This window comes from Cetorhinus maximus, chromosome 20 (assembly GCF_964194155.1).
Source record: "Cetorhinus maximus chromosome 20, sCetMax3.hap1.1, whole genome shotgun sequence".
Lineage (NCBI taxonomy): Eukaryota > Metazoa > Chordata > Chondrichthyes > Lamniformes > Cetorhinidae > Cetorhinus > Cetorhinus maximus.
Window position 1 is genome coordinate 66803714 of NC_135898.1, and position 20336 is coordinate 66824049.

General features: G+C 45.8%; 1 protein-coding gene across 1 annotated transcript in view; it reads left to right on the forward strand.

Moving 5' to 3' along the window:
• Positions 1-16659: 16659 nt before the first annotated feature.
• ptprea (protein tyrosine phosphatase receptor type Ea) overlaps positions 16660-20336 on the forward strand; it is a 321222-nt gene continuing 317545 nt past the window's right edge. Inside the window, exon 1 of the mRNA XM_078564878.1 lies at positions 16660-16733. The gene's annotated coding sequence lies outside the window, so the exon portion shown is untranslated. The remainder of the gene's footprint in view (positions 16734-20336) is intronic.

The following is a 20336-nucleotide window of genomic DNA, read 5'->3' on the forward strand; positions in this document are numbered from 1 at the left end:
GTGAGATCAATGCAGGAATTCACTCTTGATCCTGCGGGCCCCACAAAAACCTTTGGAGCCCCTTCCTCTTAGCTGCCAGGTTTTCCTATGTGCATAGGACCCTGATTTACATAGATTAATGAGTATACCACATGACTCAGGCAGATACCAAGTCCCTCAGTGGAAGGCCCAAGTTCAAATGGCAACGGAGGGGAAAGGGCCTCTGAGACAACCACCTCAATTTTAACACAAAAGCAAAATACTGCAGATGTTCAGAATCAGAAATAACAAGAAGAAAATGCTGGAAATACTCTGCAGGCCTGGCAGTACCTGTTGAGAGAAAAGCAGAGTTAAAGAGTTGAATTTTCCATTTATGAGACTAAGTGCGGTGGTGGGCGGTGTTGGCGGCGCCCACCCTGCTGGCCAGAATGGCAGGAACTTGTGCCCGATTCCACCCTTGGAAGCTCATTAATTATGAACGGGTGAGTATCGGTCTGAATCACCTGGTGGGAGGAGCTGGCAGGGTCGAAGGTCCAGCCGCCACATTGAAACACCAGTCCAACACATACTCTCATCAGCCCACCTGTCTTCAGGACATGTGCAGAGATGTCTTCCAGCCAAAAGAAGAAGGCCATAAGCCTCAAGAAGAAGGCAGCACCTCGCTTCACCCACCAGGCCCTCCAGGCCTTGATCAGAGGAGTACAGGCTCACAGGCATGCCCTGTATCCCAGGGATGGCTGCAGGAAGCCTGGGAGGCCATTGCAGAGCAGGTCAGCGCGGCTGGCAATCATGCCTGAAACACCATCCAGTACAGGAAGAGGGTGAATGATCTCATCTGCTCCGCCAGGGTAAGTCATCCTTCAACTCCCTCCAATATCAAACTCTCATCAAGGCATCATGCACTCAAATGGCTAATCTCTTCAGGGATCTCACACAACCATTAGCAGGGGACACATATATCAACACTCATTCTCTCACCAAGACTTTCACATCATCATCCCATCTATCATGTTGCTCACACTCCATCCTCTGGCTCTTCTGGTGAAGACTCACCACATACAGGGGACATGCATTGCACCCAACCTCTGCTCCATCCCTTCTCATCACATGCTCTCCTCCTCCCCTCCCTCTCCCCCTCTCCACTCTCCCTCTGCTCTCTCCCCTCCCACCCCTCCCTCTCCATCTCCCCTCCCTCTCGCTCTCCCCTCTCCCCCTCCCCTTCTTTCTTCTTCATACAAGCCAAGCTAGCACACAACAGGCGTGAGAGATCGCAGACCGGGGGAGGGATGGCCGACATCATTGCCCTCACTGAGTTTGAGGAGGCTGCAGCTCAGCTGACTGGGGAGGACATGGATTGTCCCTGTGGGGAAGGGCAGATCAGCCTCTCCCAGCAACCCAGTATGGATCACAGCTCCATCATCTCATCAAATCCTGAAAATCACAGTGAGCCACGTGCAATCTTATAGAGCTCATGCTCATCAACTGAAAGACTATTTTCTGTTTTCTAGGCACCAGCAGATCGAGCTCACAAGGCTGCCAAGCACCAGTCTGAGTCCCTAGACCACGTCCGAAGAGGAAGCTCTGGAAGAACCGTCATGGCGCTCATACGCATCCTCCACTAGCTCAGGACACGCCTGTCGTTGGGGCACAGCTATTGATTAGGCTCGGGCTCACTTTCTGGAGAACACCTCACTGACACGTCCTGCAGCAGTCAGAGGCAGTGTTATGACCGGTCCCTGGGCGATATTCCCCCAATTTATTGTGACCCCTGACAAGGTACCCCAAATTGCTATGCTCCCAATGAGGAGGAATGAACTGACTACACTTCTTTATTCAACTCCCTTGGTCGGTCGCAACAAGGTTAATTTAAAAAGGATCCCTTCCCTCCTGGATACCTTTTCCCAGTCCTAATGTATTTATGTTTTAAAAGGAGCCTGTAGAACCAGGCTTTCTTGGGTCAAAGAAAGAGTGAATTTATTGGTTACTAAAACGTGAGAAAAAATAATAAAAACACAGCATACATACACGCTGATTAGAAATGAGAAGTGAGTCCAGAAATAAAGGTTTAAAAAAATATACGAATCAGTCCTTTGGCTTGCCCGTGAGGAGTAGATGGTGAAACGTTGCAGCCGTTAAGTTGGGTGATTACGGTAGAGCTGACTTTGGCAGTTGAGCGGTGGGTTTGGAGAATCTTTGTTCTGCAGGTTAGCTGAAAGTAGTTGTCTTGTTTCTTTTTTGACTGTTGCTTTGCTGACTAGTGACTTGCCTCCAGAAATCAGAGAGAGGGAACTCTTTTTACTTGAAAGCGCAGGGATGCCGAGTTGATGTTCTTCAGTTGTAACCTTCACAGCACACCCTTGCACACCAGGCCTGGAACACCAGAACTAACACACAGATACCAGGGTTGCACTTGGCTTTTAACCCCTTTTCTTGTGTATTCCTAGAAGAGAAAAAACAAACATGTCTTTTGCCCAGAAAATGCTTTCTTTCAATTTAGATCATGTCCACAGTCTGGGATATAACTCATAGGAGATGGTTTCTGCTGAGATGGTAGCCAGCCTTCATTATTTCCACCACCACAGGAGATTACAGTTCAGTTTTTTGCATTGCATCTTTTCCTTTGAAGTGTCTCTGTCTGAAGTAGGCCTTTTAGGTGCAACACTCTGTTCTCTGAACTAGTTGGTCAAGTATAATCCACATAGGAATTTTCCAGCAAGTGGTTACTTTACAGTCTCAGCCAACTTTTGCTTGTATGTCCTTTTTATAAAAAACATGTCTTACTTATAAGTTAAACATATCCATAAGTCATTCGGGCTATGGCCTGGTGTCATGGCAGCAGGGACAGCCCAGGTCTCCGGCACTTGGAGAGTTGCTGGAAACCAGTCACCTGCTCAGGCCGAGTCAGATAGATTAGCCTCTGGAAGCAGCTGCCAACTCAATGCTGGTGTTTTGTTTTATTCATTCATGGTACGTGGGTGTCACTGGCTAGGCCAGCATTTATTGCCCATACCTGTTCAGCAGGTATTTAAGAGTCAACCACATTGCTGTGGGTCTGGAGTCACTTGTAGGCCAGACCAGGTAAGGAGGCAGATTTCCTTCCCGAAAAGACATTAGTGAACTAGATGGGTTTTTACATCAGTCAGCAATGGTTTTGTGGTCCTCGCATGCTTCCCCTCTTCTTATTCCAGATTTTTCATTGAATTCAAATTGCACCATCTGCCAAGATGGGATTTGAACCCAGGTCCCCAGAGCATGACCCTGGGTCTCTGGAACACTAATCCAGAGACAATACAACTATGCCACTGGTTTCCCCTAACGACCGGTGGCAGCGGAACATCAGGCAGACATTCGACAGTCACTCAGCAGACTAGAGCAAACAATTGAGGAATCTGTTGGCGTTCTGTCTGATGTCATAGCTCTGATATGCAAGAACCTTGTGGTCACCATGGGAAGGCTGGCGACCACCGTGGAGACCTTGGTCCAGCAGGTTTTGACGGATTTGTGCTCGACCCTGCACTCCATGGTCACACACCCTGCTGGGTACCATCAAGGTGTAGGTGACATGGGGGTGAGGCACCTTGACCTCCCTTCAGGCAAACTATCCCCTGCAGAAGTCAGGGCGGGGCCCTTGGGCACCTATCGGGAGGATGAGCGTCAGCTGGACACCCCAGGGACCTCCTCTCAGTGCACTCCAAGGGTGTGCAGCCACTGACAGCCCCCTCCGCCTGTGACCCCATCCACTCCAGCTTCTCAGGCCGCCGAGGGCACTTCTGCCCTTGAGCAGGTGACCCTTATCAGGCCCGGACCCTCCAGGCTGCCAGAGGACATCCGCCAAGGTCATCACAGACATCAGGATGTAGCAGTCAGCAGGCTGCCTCCACTTCTGCTGTGGATGTAGGGGCTGCACCCAGGTTTGGTGGTAGAGTTAGGAAAATTAAGAAATGTTGATGTCACTTTTAGGTCACGAGTGAGCTATAACTGTAAAAATATTGCACTTTTGTGAATCTATTTGATGGTTATGTGAATATTTTGGTCAACTAAAGGCACTATGAGTTTTTACATTGGAATCCTCTTATGCCGAGGTTTAGCCATCATCCCACTCGGTGATAGTGTCCCACATTGAGATTAACCCTGCGATGTCAACCTCAGTTGAACTAGTCTCTGCACCTTTGTGTGATGTCAGGGAGATGTGTTTAAACCTTTACTGGAAATGTGTGTTGTAAGCGTTTCGAATCCTTCTTTCTCAAGGAACACCATTGAGTGAGGGCAGATCATCAGCATCGATATTCTAGAGGCATTTGTGTCTCCTCAGTGGTAGTGGCAGAAGACAAGACATGGATGGGAGAAGATCCCTAGGCATGTCCACGTCTCAGTCGCAGCAGTGTTTGCATCATTAGATGGCGGCGAAGGTTTCAAGTCTTCTCTCGCATCGCTCCTGTTCCTCAGTGGACTCTCAGTTCCAGGGCACTGCAGACAAAAGCAGAGATTGTGGCCTGGCGATTCATGAGGCCAGAATGTGCATGTGTGAATGCAGCACCTGTTCTTGCTGCGAGTGGTTGGACATCCCCTGAGATGAAAGGAAATGGCATTGAGGCCTAGGAGAGATGTGGCCATATGCCCTCACTTAACTTTACTCTTCCTGGAGCCCGCCAGCAATTAAAGCATCAGGGGCATGTCTCCCATGTCTTCCTTTCTCCATGTCATGATCGTGCTCATACTGACCCTCAGCAGCCTCAAGAGGTTCCTGGGCCTCCAGATCTTCATCCTCCGATGAGCTCTCATCCTCCTCAAGTTCATCCTCCGGCAGGGTATCACCTCTTTACATAGCCAGATTGTGAAGGGGGCAACACACTGAGATGATGTGGGAACCCCTGTTGGGAGTGTATTGGAGTGAGCCACCTGAGCGGCCCAAGCATCTGAAGCACATCTTCAGAAGCCCTATGGTCTGCTCTATAAGGGAGCGTGTGGAGCTGTGAGCTGTGTTGTACCTCTCCTTGGAATGACTCTGAGGATGACGCACCGGTGTCATCAGCCAGTGTTTCAGTGGGTTCCCCTTATCCCCAAGCAGCCATCCCTGCAAACTTAATGTCTCTTTGAAAATCTCAGGCACCTGGGAGTGACTCAGGATGTAGGCGTCATGGCAACTCCCAGGGTACTGTGCAGAAACGTGCAGTATGTGCTTCCAGTGATCACACACCAGCTGTGAATTAATGCAATGGTAGCCCTTGCGGTTTATAAACATTAGGGGTTGCTGCCATGGAGCCCGTATAGCTACATGGGTGTAGTCTATTGCACCCTGCGCTCTTGGGAGGCCTGAAATGTCGGCGAAGGGGGTGAATCTCCCAGCCTGGCTATCTTCCCCAGAGCAAACCTGACGTAATGATGGGCCTCCCTGTAAAGGGTACCTGTGATCTCCTTTATGCATCGATGTGTTGCGGACTGAGAGATGCTGCACAGATCCCCTGTTGATCCTTGGAAAGACCCAGAGGCAAAGAAATTGAGCGCCGAGGTCACCTTCAAAGCCACTAGCAGGGGATACACTTCAACTCCATGTGGCGTCAGGTCTTCATGAAGAATGTGGCATATGTGATGTACCAGGTCTCGGGACAAGTGCAGATGTGCACGGCATTGCCTCTCACGCATTTGTAAATAGACATTCTTCTACGATAAACCCTGAGTCTGGCGAGTTACCCCCATTGTCTGGGTCTCTCCTCCTGACCCTCCTGTTCATGCTCTGGTTCTGCTTGACAATGTCCCTCCTGCTGGAGCTGCGTATGGCGTTGTCTCTCTGTCCTTCGCCTCCTTCATTGCATTAGGACCATGACAAAGGCAGCATTGAGTCCATAGGCGCTTTTGCCTTCTCTCTGAAAGAAAACATTGAAGACATTAATGATTCAAGGGGCAAGAAAGCAAAGCTCAGAAGATGACACGTTTGGAAATTGTAACGGTCCACAGTTTTTCCTGCCCTACTTGCATGGTGGTTGATGCCGCCTTGTCCCTGAGGCACTAGCGCACAAATCGAGTTGACCAAGATGGCATCGCAGATATATAACATCTTGAGCCCTTCGTGGGATGCTAAAGTTTCAGTGAGATAAATGACCCAACCAAGCTCTGTACTCCAATCTCTGATGTGGCATATTAATGACCAATCAGTTGCTCATGGTCAATGAGTGGATGTCCTTTGGCTCATTAGGAGTGTCAAATCTGGTGAACAGGTAACAGGCCTTGATTGATGGAATACCATATATGATACAACTGTGCCTCCTTCACTATTGCCTGCATTCCCTAATTCTACATTCCTATGTGTTACTCTTGAGATGCAGTGACTGTGATGTGAAGCCACTGAGTTCTGAGTAGCCCTTTAACAGTGCTAATGAAGCCCTTTAACAGTGGCTTTCAGTGGCTTTCATCACAAGGAGGTCTTCCTCCTTTCTCTCTAAGCAGACACCTGCTCACTCCTGCGGAAACAACAAGTTAGAGGGCGACCCCAGGAAGTACCACTTTTGTTTGCCCTTCCCCCTCACAGCCATTCCACAGCCATCCCCCCACTTTGCCCCCTCATGTTCACCCATCCCCCTCAGCCATTCCACAGGCTTCCCTCCCCTATGCCCCTTTCGTGTTCACCATTCCCCCTCACAGCCATTCCACAGTCTTCCTTCCCCATTGCCCACCTTGTATTTGTCATCCCCACCCTCACCTCACAGCCCAACCTCGATTGAAGTGTTAGTTTTGAAAGTGGAGTTCTGCCTGACTACCACTGCACAGTGGGTCCTTGTGGACAACGGTCTCAGCCACTGGGAGTAGAAGACCCCTGCACTCCCCAGCCCACAGTACTAGTCACTGTCTGAAAGTGGAGGCTTGCATGAGTACCACAGCACAGTGGTGTCCTTTGGGACAATGTATACAAGGAGCAGGAGCAGACCAACCCTACAGCCCCAGCAGAGTGGCATTCATTTCAACAAGACTGGAACAGCGCTATGGTAGGTAGGCTGTGTATGTTCCACTCACCTCAAAGCTACCAGCGAACTGAGATCTGACTTGTGCACGCCAGCCCTTTTCAAACGGGTTTGAGGCCGACATAATGTCCCACTGTCATAACGCAAGATTGGAAGGTGTGACAAGATTCCAGCGAGCAGCTGTTTTAATGAGCATTTGTGAGATGTTAATGAATGCAAATGGTGTTCAGGCCACTAGTCGGCAGGATAACTGACCTGCCATTGGGAGAATTGCAAACTGTTTTTATACCGGCAGATTTCCGACTTTTTACCTGCTGCTGTATTCTCTGCTCCAACCCACCACGAAACCCTCCGCAGGTGGGATGGGAAAATTCCACCCAATATTTCAGACCAATGATTGATCATCAGAGCAGGAAATGGGTCGAGATGTAACAGGTTTAAAGCAAGTAGAGAGGCAAGAGGTGACATCTGTGAGAAGGTGGGATGCTGGACAGATTATGTGACAAGTGAAATGATCGTGCAAAACAAAAGGAGATGGTAATGGGACCAATAAAGATACAGAAGGTGTGTCTAGAGGAGGTGTAAATGGGAAGATGTGTCTAGAGGAGGTGTAAATGGGAAGATGTGTCCAGAGGAGGTGTAAATGTGAAAATGTGTCTAGAAGAGGTGTAAATGGGAAGATGTGTCTAGAAGAGGTGTAAATGGAAATATGTGTCTAGAAGAGGTGTAAATAGGGAGGTGTGTCTAGAAGAGGCGTAAATGGGAAGATGTGTCTAGAGGAGGTGTAAATGGGAAGATGTGTCTAGAAGAGGTGTAAATGAGAAGATGTGTCTGGAAGCGGTGTAAATGGGGAAATGTGTCTAGAAGAGGCGTAAATGGAAAGATGTGGCTAGAGGAGATGTAAATGAGGAGATGTGTCTAGAAGAGGTGTAAATGTGAAGATGTGTCTAGAGGAGGTGTAAATGGGAAAATGTAGAAATATTGCTAACAGCTGACATCGAAAAACAAACACGAAAAAATGGGAGCAGAGGTTATGATTTGAAATTATTGAACTCAACATTGAGTTCAGAAGGCTGCAGATGTCTAATGAGGTGTTGTTCCTCAAGCATATATCGATCTTCAGTGGAACAGTGCAGGAGGCCAAGAGCAGAGAGGCCAGAGTGGGTATGGAAAGAAGAATTAAAATGATGAGCAACTCAAGGTCGAGGCCATGCCTACGAACTGAATGGAGAAGCACTTTGACTTTAACTTCAGTCAGGCTGAGAAATCGCCTCCTTAGTGCGTCATGCATTTGCTTAGCTAGTGCCATCCTGTCATGAAGATTAAAAAAGATAATAAATGCAGAATGGTGGTGGCATCATTCTTCAAGCTTGCTTCAGCTATTCAGAATCGATGGACAGAAAATCTAGCTCAAGAGATTTGGGGAAAGGAAGAGCAAAACAGAGAAGTGTTGTAAATAGAATTCCAAATACACAGGATGGAATTTAATTCAGCCTGTCGCTGCGGGGAGCATGGGAGTCAGGCCCACTTAATCACAGGGGAGGCCATGTGCCAGTCTCCTGTTAGTGGGAAAACCTCCCGCAATTAAGTCAGAGATGGGAATGGGCCCATGCAGGAAACTTGCTCGCTTGTGTGTTGTGATGTCAATTAAGCTCAACAATGAACCAGTTGACATCAGAATTTAGTGGTGTCTTAGGGATTAAAAGGGGGTTACACAGCTTTCCAGTGCTCCTGAAGGCTGCCCAACAACCCCGTTGGGTTTTTCTGCATCCTACTGGGGTGGAGCAGCGGGAGAGTCCCCCTCATTGTCAGACACTCTGAGCCCAATCGAGGGACCCTGTATCCGGCCGCTAAAAGCAAACCCCACCCTTGCCTTGGAACCCCCTGCTGCCCCTTTCCCATGATCCCCTCCCCACCCTCACTCACCTGAGTCCAGGGGCAGAATTTTTCACCTCGCAGGTGGGCATGCGCCCGACCCGATTGGGAGTGAAATAGTAAGCATCCCGGTGTCATCGCGAACTCTCGCAATTTTTTGGTCAGCAGTGAGTCCGCCGACAATTAAGAAACCTATTAAGGCCCTTAAACAATTAATTGATTTGTGATTTTCGCTGCCCGCTCAACCATTTAGTTGGCGGGTGGGAAAATAGGCCAGGCGGCCTTTGCATTTTTTACGAAACTACATCCACGGGAGGGATGAGGTTTCAACGGTTACTAAAAAAAAAATTATTTTACATTATTTTTTACATGCTCCTCATCATGTGACTGAGCCACATATGGGGGCATGTTTATAACATTTGTAAAATTTTTATTTTTGTATTTAAAATTCTTCAGCTCCCTGAGGTGGCTCCCTGCCTTCAGGAAACTTTCAGTGCTTGCTCCCCAGTGCATGCACAGACTTCAGCACTCATGCTCCTCCCTCCTCCACCCCGGCAGCGCTAAGCATTTCAGCATGCCTTCCATGCTGGCTGTTAATTGGCCAGCCAGCGTGAATTTGCAGTCGGGGCCCGATCATGGGCGGCGGTCTGTTTCCTGGTAGCTCTCAGGCCTGCTCGCTCGATAAGGGGAAAACACCCTTAGTGAGTCTTTGGAACTCTCTTCCTGAAAAGGTGGTGGAAGCAGAGTTTGAATATTTTCAAGGCAGAGGTGGATAGATTCTTGGTAAGCAAGAGGGTGATAGGTTATCGGAGGTATGTGGGATGCAGACTTGAGGTTACTATCAGATCAGCCACGATCTTATTAATGGCAGAACAGACCCAAGGGCTGAATGGCCTACTCCTGCTCCTTGTTTGTATGTTCATATGTAACATCAGAAACTGTGAGCAATGTCAGATGTGCTAGTTTTAATAGTTCACATTTGTTTTCCAATCACTGTTTGATGATCTCCTTTCTGTGCAGCTTTTTCCTATTCTGTTTAAACATTAAATTTGTAATAGGTATAATGATACATTCTTCTCTAAACAAAACACTTCAGACCTAAACTCAAGCTGGATAACTATTGACATTCCCATTGACTTAATGATTTGAAAGCACAGACATTTGAAATTTGGCCTCCGATGCAATATTCCATCGAGATTCAGAAAAACACAATTGTTAATATAAGATGAAGTAAAAAGAAAAGCAAGAAATAAAGGAAAACCAATGAAATGTTCAGGCAATTATTGCCTTATTATGCTGCGTACAACAAACAGGTAGCAAGGTTTAATTAAATATTCTTACACATAGATCATCAGATTCAGGGAATTTATAATACATGAATAGGATGGGAAAAGAGGGATACAGACCCCGGAAGTGCAAAATGTTTTAGTTGATGGGCAAAATGATGGGCGCAGGCTTGGAGGGTCGAAGGGCCTGTTCCTGTGCTGTACTTTTCTTTGTATTTTTCTTTCTTTGCTCTTATCTACTTTAAGTCCCATTAATTTCTCCAATACTTTTTTTAAACAAATATTAATATCTTGCAGTTCCTCGTTTACACTTGATTCCCTTTATTCTCCTTTATTTCTGAGTATTTTTCTCTGTGAAGACAGACACAAAGTATTTGTTTAATTTCTCTGCCATTTCCTTATTCCACATTGTAAATTTTCCTGACTTTGCTTGAAATGGACCCACATTTATTTTTACTAATATTTTCCTTTTTACATACCTACAGAAGCATTTACAATCAGTCTTTGTGCTTCTTGCTAGTTTACTCTCATATTCTATCTTTTCTTTCTTCATCCATTTCTATGTCCTCCTCTGCAGATTTCTAAAATGCTCCCAATTCTCAGGCTTTCCTTTTTCTGGCAACTTAATACATCTCTTCCCCTGCAACAGTTGCTGCCACTTTGCCTGGTTCATCTCTTCCTCCAATTTCCCAGGCAAAATAAGGTAGCCTTAGCAAGGTGCCTGTGAAAAATAGGATTCACAATATGTGTGAGCAACTATTGTTCTGTAGTAACCGCCTGAGTGTGGGACAGTCCCTTGTGCTTCTATCTGTTTAACTTGCAGGGTTCAGTTGGTAAAGAAATTACTTATTCTTGCAGGCTACAAGATCTTGTGTTTAACTGTTTGTTTTTAATGGATTCTCTCATTGCTTCGACGGACAAGTGTTCATCAAGAGAAAAAAAAATAGTTTGCAGTCTAGGTTGATGTCATTTCATGTTGGGCCAAGTCTTGACCTGCATAATCGCAAATGCTGAATTTGAAGTCAGTGTTGGAGGGATGGGTGGAGGCATTGTTTATTAACTGAAGCCTGGGTTTTCACCATCACAGAGAACCTCTCTATTGTGGCAAAAATCCCAGAAATGGGCAAAATTTCTAAGTCCTAACCCCGAACCTGGCCTTTTCCATCTTTGCGGGAGTGGGATTGGAGCAGGGCTGGGGTTCACGCATGCACGATTCACAGGGGCAGCTGGCCATTTAAATTACTAGCTGCTCCCACCAGCTGTTCCCATTTAAGTGGGATATTTGCTCCCTAGCTGTGTGAATCCCAGAGTGCGCAGAGGAGACCAGATAAGAGGAAGCCTGAACTTAGTGGATTCTTTGGTGAGCTAGGGTACTCCTTTGCAGAGGTAAGATACCCCTTTGGATAGGGTCCCGGGACACCTTTGGGAGAGGTAAGGTACTCTTTGGGATTGTTAGAATTAAACATGGGGAATTATGCACCTATTAAGACAAACACATTGGACCTGTCAAGCTATCCAGGAACTGTCAAGCTATCCAGAAAGTGTCAAGCTAAACAGAAAGTGGCAAAGCTGTCAGGAAGTGGCAAAGGATATTACGTGAGTTGACATACAGGGAGTAAGGGCAAAGAGTGGTGGATGGGGCGGTATGGGGTAGCACGAGTTGGCACTAAGTTGGCATGGGGGAATGAGGGGCTATGGGGGGTGAGTGAGGGTACGAGTTAGCGTAGGGGGTATGATGGGCCATGGGTGTGGGTAGAGGGGCATTGGCTGGCATAGGGATATGAAAAGTTATGAGGTGGGTAGAGGGCCATGGACTCGCATATGGGATATGAAAAGCCATGGGGTGGGTAGAGGGGCATGGGGTGGGTAGAGGGGCATGGGGTGGCATTGGTAGGCATGGATGGCACGTAGGCAGTGTGGGGTTGGTGAGGGCTGGAGGGATGTTTTTTGTTTCTTTTGAATTTAAAGACAGTGCTGGAGCCGACATGGGGACAAATATCAAGGCCTGAATCTTACTCATGACATCTGTTATAATCCTCATTTCTCTGTTTTATTTTAACTTTTATTTCCTTTGTTATCCAGGGCACATTAGCTTTGGATGCTGTACCTTTTCCCTTCAAAGGAATATACTTAGTTTACACCTGAACTATCGCTTCCCTGATGCCCTCCATCGCTCCATTACCACTTTCACCTGCAATTACCTTTTCCAGTCTACCTGCACGAGATCCCTTCTCAGTCACTGAAATGAGCTGATTACCAGTTGAGCATTTTTACCTTTGATGTTTTCTGTTCTCTTTCCATAATTACTTTAAACCGAATTATATTGCAGTGTCCAATCATAGATGAGGGAGCAGATGGTGGTCAGGGGATGTCTTTTCTTAGGGTTGGGTAGCTGATGGTGTTTGGGAGGGTTTACAGGGTAGCTTGTTGGACTTGGAGGAAACATTCATGCACCTCCTGGCCCACAAGCTGTGCTGTAAAGGCATCTGCCTTGTAGTTACAGCCCTTATAGCCTATTTTTACCTGCCAGCTTAACAGCTGGGAAATCTGGTCAATTGTGGTTAAAAATGCAATTACTATTAAAATGCAGCCCACAGTTTTCCTAAATATTTCAAGGATCAACCTACCTCCCATGAGTGGATTGGCAGCCTGAACCTCGTTCTGTTGCCAGTTGTGGAGGGATTGGGGTCCTTATTCAGATACCTACCTTCTAACCTCCCAACAAACCAAATCCACCAGTTTTCGTGGTGCAAAATTACCCTCTGCAAGTTCCTGGATGACAACTATATCTCCTCAAAGTTGATGCTCTTTTTCAAGTGCACTGACAATCAATTTGTTTATGACTAGATTCCTTCCATAATATAAGAATATTGCTGATGTATTTGTATGATAAGTAAAATCATCTGAGGCTTTGCTATTTTCAATCAAATCAGAAAAGTTCAATTCTGGTTTAAACTGATGAAACAAAACAAGAATGTGCCTAATCACAAATCCCATAAAAACCACAAATCCCATTGGACCCATCCGCTGCTCACATTTAGCTCACCAGTTGTCTTCATGCCCTGTCTACATGAGATTGCCAATTTAATGCCAAATTATGTTCAATTTTAATCTGTGGGCCTGTGCCCAGTGGGAAATGGGTCAAGACTGCACAAATACATTTTACATTGTTATGATGTGGCAGATGATGTGTGCCTGATGGACCAAATCCACAAGAGAAACTTGGTTGTGCTATCACAACGGTTTTGCAATTTGTATTTATTATGAGATGTGTGCACTGAATTCAGAAGTAATAAGTCCACCAAGACCTTTAGAGATTTTAAAAATTAAATTAAAATATTTATTAACAAAATATAAAATATTTCAAGTACACGTATAAGACTACAATTACTACTGTAATAACTCCTAAAATTTCTAATTAACCTGACTCCCAGTTACACTCCCTTTAAGTCAACAGTCCAGAATAGATTTTTGACTTAAAATAATATCCACTTGACATTGGAATTCCAAATAGCTTTTCCCCAACTTCAGTTTCATTATATAGCAGACTTATACATAAATGCTGGAGGCTTCATTAAGACTGTTTCACACACTCCTGTTAGATGTTACATGGCCTTCTGACACATAGCCTTTCATTCTCCTTTATATATGTTTCTCTCTTTTTAATATGTAAATTCTATTGTTCCATATGTCTTTGAAACTGTATCTTCCTCATAATATAAAAACTTTCATGTTGCCAATATTGTCAGTAACCTTTGGGAAAAATAAACAAAATTCTTAGCCTTGCTTATCTAGTTAGTTGTAAACAGATTAAGATTTGAAGTACAAATCTCTTCATTTATCTAGAAATGCAAATTCCCTTCACATCTTACATCTTTAGCCAGCATCCATGTTTACTCATTAGCATGTCAAGCACCGAGCTTGTCTCAGTACACAAACTTGCAGTCTAATTGACCCCACACATAATTAAATCACACAGCCAACTATACTTACCCCATAAATCTACTTCACAATAAACCAGAAAAATATTGTGAAAATGATTATACTTTCATCACAACAGGTAATTGTTATGACCGATGCAGTTGGTAAAGCGGAGTTATTTAAAAATCCCAGAGGGAAACTTTAAACAACTGTCATAACCTACTATTTTAAGTGTTATGGTTGAGATGTGACTCTAAATTCAGGAATCAGACCACCAGTTCTCGAGGTTTTACATTAAACAAAATGAAACATTTTATTAATTTACGTAGGTTAAAATATATATACACATGGCTACAAATTACTACCATCATAACTTATAACAAATTCCCAAACTAATCTCCATTAAGGCAACAGCAACCCACAGACTTAACCAGACACCAGGCAAAGCATTTTCAACTAACAAATTCCAAATTAGGTTTTTTTTCACTTTGGTTCCTGTGGAGAGAGTTGGAGGCTTGCAGCTGCCTTTTGATCTTACATTGCCTCTGCTCTGCACACCTGAAAACTGCTGAAGTTATACCTACCAGCCCCTCTGAATGTTAATTCTCATTGTATCAACAATCCCTGAACTAAACCTCTCTAATAATAAAAACCCCTTTCATATTACCACTTTTATTAGTAATATAAACATATGGCTTGGTGTCTGCTAGCGAGGCATCGTTTTTCACCCCACTTCTTGAATGTCCTATTCAAAAAATGCAAATGCAGACTATCTCTCTTACATATCAAAACTAGGACAAATCAAAGCACCCAGACTAGTTGACTGTAATTCAATTAAGACACACCCACAGACTAAACCTTTATTTTTAAAGAAAAATATTTTCCAATAATATTATAAACAGTAATAGCTTCATGACATAATTGATTTCTTGCTGCCATCATACCCAGCTGAATTTGCCCCTAACGCGCAAAGATGAAAGTTGCACAGAGTGCTAGTTTACTGGCCTTCCAATCCTCACTATCTTTTTGTTGAAAATGTATTACCTTCCTAAAATACACTCATGAAAGATAAAGTTAGGTTCTAAAAATAATTCTGAATATGTGCACTTCATAGATGTTTATTTCTTAATACTGCTAATGTTGGCTATTATGACTGTGCCCAACAGGAAGCCCACAAGCTTACTCTAGCCCACACGTTCCTTTCATCCAGTCCAATTCTTCTCAAAATAGAAGCACAAAGCCTCTTTCAATTATGGTTACTTCTGTTAGAAGCTTCAACGGAACATAGTTGAAGTTGACTTTATGCTTGGGGCAGGTGAACAGCTTGAATGCAATCCTTTAATGCCTTGGAAACTAGAAAGGGCAGGACCCTGAATGTTGGGTTTCGATCAATTAGTGAGCATCTTTCTTCTTATACAACTTATATTCAGATAGCACCTTTAAAGGAATAAAACATCCCAAGTCAAGCAAAACTTGACATCAAGCCACAGAAGGAGATATTAAGGGATTTAACCAAGAGTTTGGTCAAAGAGTTAGGTATTAAGGAGTATCTTAAAAGGTAGAGAGAGAGGTAGAGAGCCAGAGAGGTTTGGGGAAGGCTTTCCAGAGTTTAGGGCCTTGGTAGCAGTAGGCATGGCTGTCATTGGTGGAGTGATTAAAGTTGGGGATGCTCTAAGGTGCCAGAATTGGAAGAGCGCAGAAGGTTGTGGGGCTAAAAGAGATTACAGAGATAGGGAGGCATGAGACCATGGTGGGATTTGAAAACAACCATGAGCATTTTGAAATGGCTCTAAGCTGGAAGAGCTACAGCTGAATTTTTTTACAGCCTTCAGTCTTTGAGGGTGGATGCTTTTTTTTTCTGTATTTGGGAGGTGTATTTTTATGTGTGTGTGCGTGCGCAGTTTATGAAGTCTCTCATTTGTGGGGGTATGAGGGTTTGAATTCTTGTGCATCAGAGCTCACATTTCTTTGAAATACGTGACCCACTCACTGGTTTTAACATGAGTAAACATCAGCTCATAAAGTTTAGGCAGGCTTAGCCTAGTGCATAAATGGCACCAGCTGGTTTCCTACAGCGCCACACAATTCGCAAAACTGCAGGTTTGAATCTTGAACTGTGTTAAGTGCTTTCAACCAATTGACTTTAGCACCCAGGGGTTAAGAAGCCTTTTCCCGGTCGTAATTGTTACTCAGTAACTTCCCCTGGGAAGGGTAGATGAGAAGACGATTGTGTTTGGCGGCGATGCCCGCCACAGTCGGATAGCATAAAGTTGCCATAAATAATTACTACGTAGATAAGGTATCAGTCAGACTGGAAGGCTTCCAGCCTTCGGAAGAAAACTTGAAACAAAATCCTTTGGGGACTGCTAAAATTCAGGTGAGGCCATTTCGACAATTTTGCACTCGATCTTACAGTATAAAGAGATGTCAAACTCTGCCGGCATTTTCCAGCATCCGTGTAAAGTTAGCGGCAGTCAGCTCCTCCCTATAGCCCACGGTGAAGGAGGGAGGAGATACTGGGAATGTGTCTCTGTGCTCCCGCATTGTGCTCTTCGTGGTAATTCCCATTCCCCGCAGCAGGCGGCTGTCTGAGCTGAACACATGAAGGTGTAAGGCTGGAATCCGAGCGGGCACTTTCCCTGCCTCAGTGTTGGTGTTCAGGGAGGTGCAGTTTCTCTATCAGCTGCAGCAGGCGGAGAGCAGCCACTTCCTCTCGGTGAGTTCCCCCGGATCCCCGCCAAGCTTCTTATTTGGGAATAGAGTAACTCGGGTCTAACCCGGCTCAGTGATAGCTGTGTACCGGGTCTAACCCGGCTCAGTAACTGCAGTGACCCGGGTCTAACCCGGCTCAGTGACAGGGGAGTACCGGGGTCTAACCCGGTTCAGTGACAGGGGAGTACCGGGTCTAACCCGGTTCAGTGACAGGGGAGTACCGGGTCTAACCCGGTTCAGTGACAGGGGAGTACCGGGTCTAACCCGGTTCAGTAACTGCAGTGACCTGGGTCTAACTAGTGTCTAACCCGGTTCAGTGACAGGGGAGTACCGGGTCTAACCCGGTTCAGTGACAGGGGAGTACTGGGTCTAACCCGGTTCAGTGACAGGGGAGTATCGGGGTCTAATCCGGTTCAGTGACAGGGGAGTACCGGGTCTAACCCGGTTCAGTGACAGGGGAGTACCGGGTCTAACCCGGTTCAGTGACAGGGGAGTACCGGGTTTAACCCGGTTCAGTGACAGGGGAGTACCGGCTCTAACCTGCTTAGTGACAGTAATAGTAAAGCTTTTTTTTTACTTCAACCCTGTCACTGGCTGCAGTGTGATTGACCAGGGTCTGATCACATTGGGACTTTACGCCTATCCCGTGTGTTAACATGAAACTAAACCGGACCACAGTGGCTGCAGGTTGGTGATGTTGAGAGAAATGTAGCAGAGGCTGGCGGGGATAACCGACTACGAAGAGGCGGATTGGGGAAACGGTATGGTCACATATATGGTGCATTTGAGATTGTCTGGCTGTATAATGGGAATGCTGAGTGTGTCAGTTGTAATATTGAGGTGCAGTGAGTCACTTATAGATGGCAAGAGCGGGTATAGATAAAATCCTCAATCTTACAATAGAAAAGGGGAACCTAGTCGATCAACTCTTTCTGATCTTTACTATTGACCGATGAGGAAGTGCCCGTTAACTGGGTGCCTGGAATCTACCACTTCTACACTGGTCTCTTTCACACTGGTCGGTTTAGTTTATTTTCTGAAAACATACAGGGCGAATTTTCTCTCAGTACAGCTTACAACACTGGAAAGCATTATTAGCAAACTAAACAACGGGGGTTTGTACATCACAGCGTACCAGATGAATCATGCAGGATATTTACACATCCCAAATCTGTTACATCTCATTTCATCCGGCGCACATATCGGCCACTACACAAGGGGCGGACATGATTTGTGCTGTCCTTTGCATACCGATTACTGGAATAAGTAACAGTGCCTGTTATATCAGCACAAAATAAAGTAGAAACTAATTGGTCTGTTTATAGCGATGAATCGATATTGTAAGTGGCAATGTATATTTTTTTAGTTGATAGATTTGATTTATTTGTCGGGACATTTATTGCTGGATTGAATAGATTGTGAATGTTCAAACGAGCCTAAGATAGACCTATGTTTACACGTGACTCTGGTTCTGTTGGCGCTTAGCTTTGTTGAATTGAGTTTAGCAATAAGAAGACTAGTTGTGGGCGCCCAAGAAATTAGCAGAGAACAAACATTAGCACCATGGCACCCAAAATCACTCAATTTGAAAACAGAAAACTCTGGAAAGACTCAACAGGTCGGGCAGCATCTGTAGAGAGAGAAACAGTTAGAAGAAGTTAGAGATGTAACTTGTTTCTGAGCAAGTACAGACCCAGGGAAAGACGGGTGGAAGAAAGAACACAAAGGAAAGGGCTTGTGTTAAAGTGGAAAGTACAAGTCATTCATGGGATGTGGGCTTCGCTGGCTGGGCCAGCATTTATTGCCCATCCCTAGTTGCCCTTGAGAAGGTGGTGGTGAGCTGCCTTCTTGAACTGCTGCAGTCTATGTGGTGTAGGTACATCCACAGTGCTGTTAGGAAGGAAGTTCCAGGATTTTGACCCAGCGACAGTGAAGGAACGGCGATATATTTCCAAGTCAGGATGGTGAGTGAATTGTAGGGGAACTTCCATGTGGTGGTGTTCCCATTTATCTGCTGCCCTTGTCCTTCTAGGTGGTAGTGGTTGTGGGTTTGGAAGGTGCAAAGGGCCTTGATGAATTCCTGCAGTGCATCTTGTAGATGGTACACACTGCTGCTACTGTGCGTTGGTGGTGGAGGGAATGAATGTTTGTGGATGTGGTGCCAATCAAGCGGCTGCTTTGTCCTGGACGGTGTCCAGCTTCTTCAGTGTTGTAGGAGCTGCACTCATCCAGTCAAGTGGGGAGTATTCCATCACACTCCTGACTTGTGCCTTGTAGATAGTGGACAGGCTTTGGGGAGGCAGGAGGCGAGTCACTGGTCGCACGATTCCTAGCCTCTGACCTGTTCTTGTAGCCACAGTATTTATATGGCTAGTCCAGCTCAGTTTCTGGTCAATGGTAACCCCCAAGGTGTTGATAGTGGGGGATTCAGTGATGGTAATGCCATTGAACGTCAAGGGGCGATGGTTGGATTCTCTCTTGTTGGAGATGGTCATTGCCTGACACTTGTGTGGTGTGAATGTTACTTGCCACTTGTCAGCCCAAGCCTGGATATTGTCCAGGTCTTGCTGCATTTGGAAATGGACTGCTTCAGTATCTATGGAGAAGTGAATGGTGCTGAACGTTGTGTAATCATCAGCGAACATCCCCACTTCTGATCTTATGATGGAAGGAAGGTCATTGATGAAGCAGCTGAAGATGGTTGGGCCTAGGACACTACCCTGAGAAACTCCTGCAGTGATGTCCTGGAGCTGGGATGACTGACCTCCAACAACCACAACCATCTTCCCTTGTGTTAGGTATGAATCCAGCCAGCAGAGAGTTTTCTCCCTGATTCCCACTGACTCCAGTTTTGCTCGGGCTCCTTGATGCCACACTCAGTCAAATGCTGCCTTGATGTCAAGGGCAGTTACTCTCACCTCACCCCTGGAGTTCAGCTCTTTTGTCCATGTTTGAACCAAGGCTATAATGAGGTCAGAAGCTGAGTGGCCCTGGCGGAACCCAAACTAGGCATCAGTGAGCAGGTTATTGCTAAGCAAGTGCCCCTTGATAGCACTGTTGGTGACCCCTTCCATTACTTTACTGATGATCGAGAGTGGACTGGTGGGGCGGTAAGTGGCCTGGTTGGATTTGTCCTGGTTTTTGTGTTCAGGACATAGCTGGGCAATCTTCCACATAGCCGGGTAGATGCCAGTGTTGTAGCTGTACTGGAACAGCTTGGCCAGGGGCGTGGCAAGTTCTGGAGCACAAGTCTTCAGTACTATTGCCAGAATGTTGTCAGGGCCCATAGCCTTTGCAGTATCCAGTACCATCAGCCATTTTTGATATCACGTGGAATGAATCGAATTGGCTGAAGTCTGGCATCTGTAATGCTGGGGACCTCCGGAGGAGGCCGAGATAGATCATCCACTCGGCATTTCTAGCTGAAGATTGTTGCAAATACTTCAGCCTTATCTTTTGCACTGCTGTGCTGGGCTCCTCCAGCATTGAGGATGGAGATATTTGTGGACCCACCTCCTCCAGTGAGTTGTTTAATTGTCCACCACCATTCACGACTGGATGTGGCAGGACTGCAGAGTTTGGATCTGATCCGTTGGTTGTGGGATCG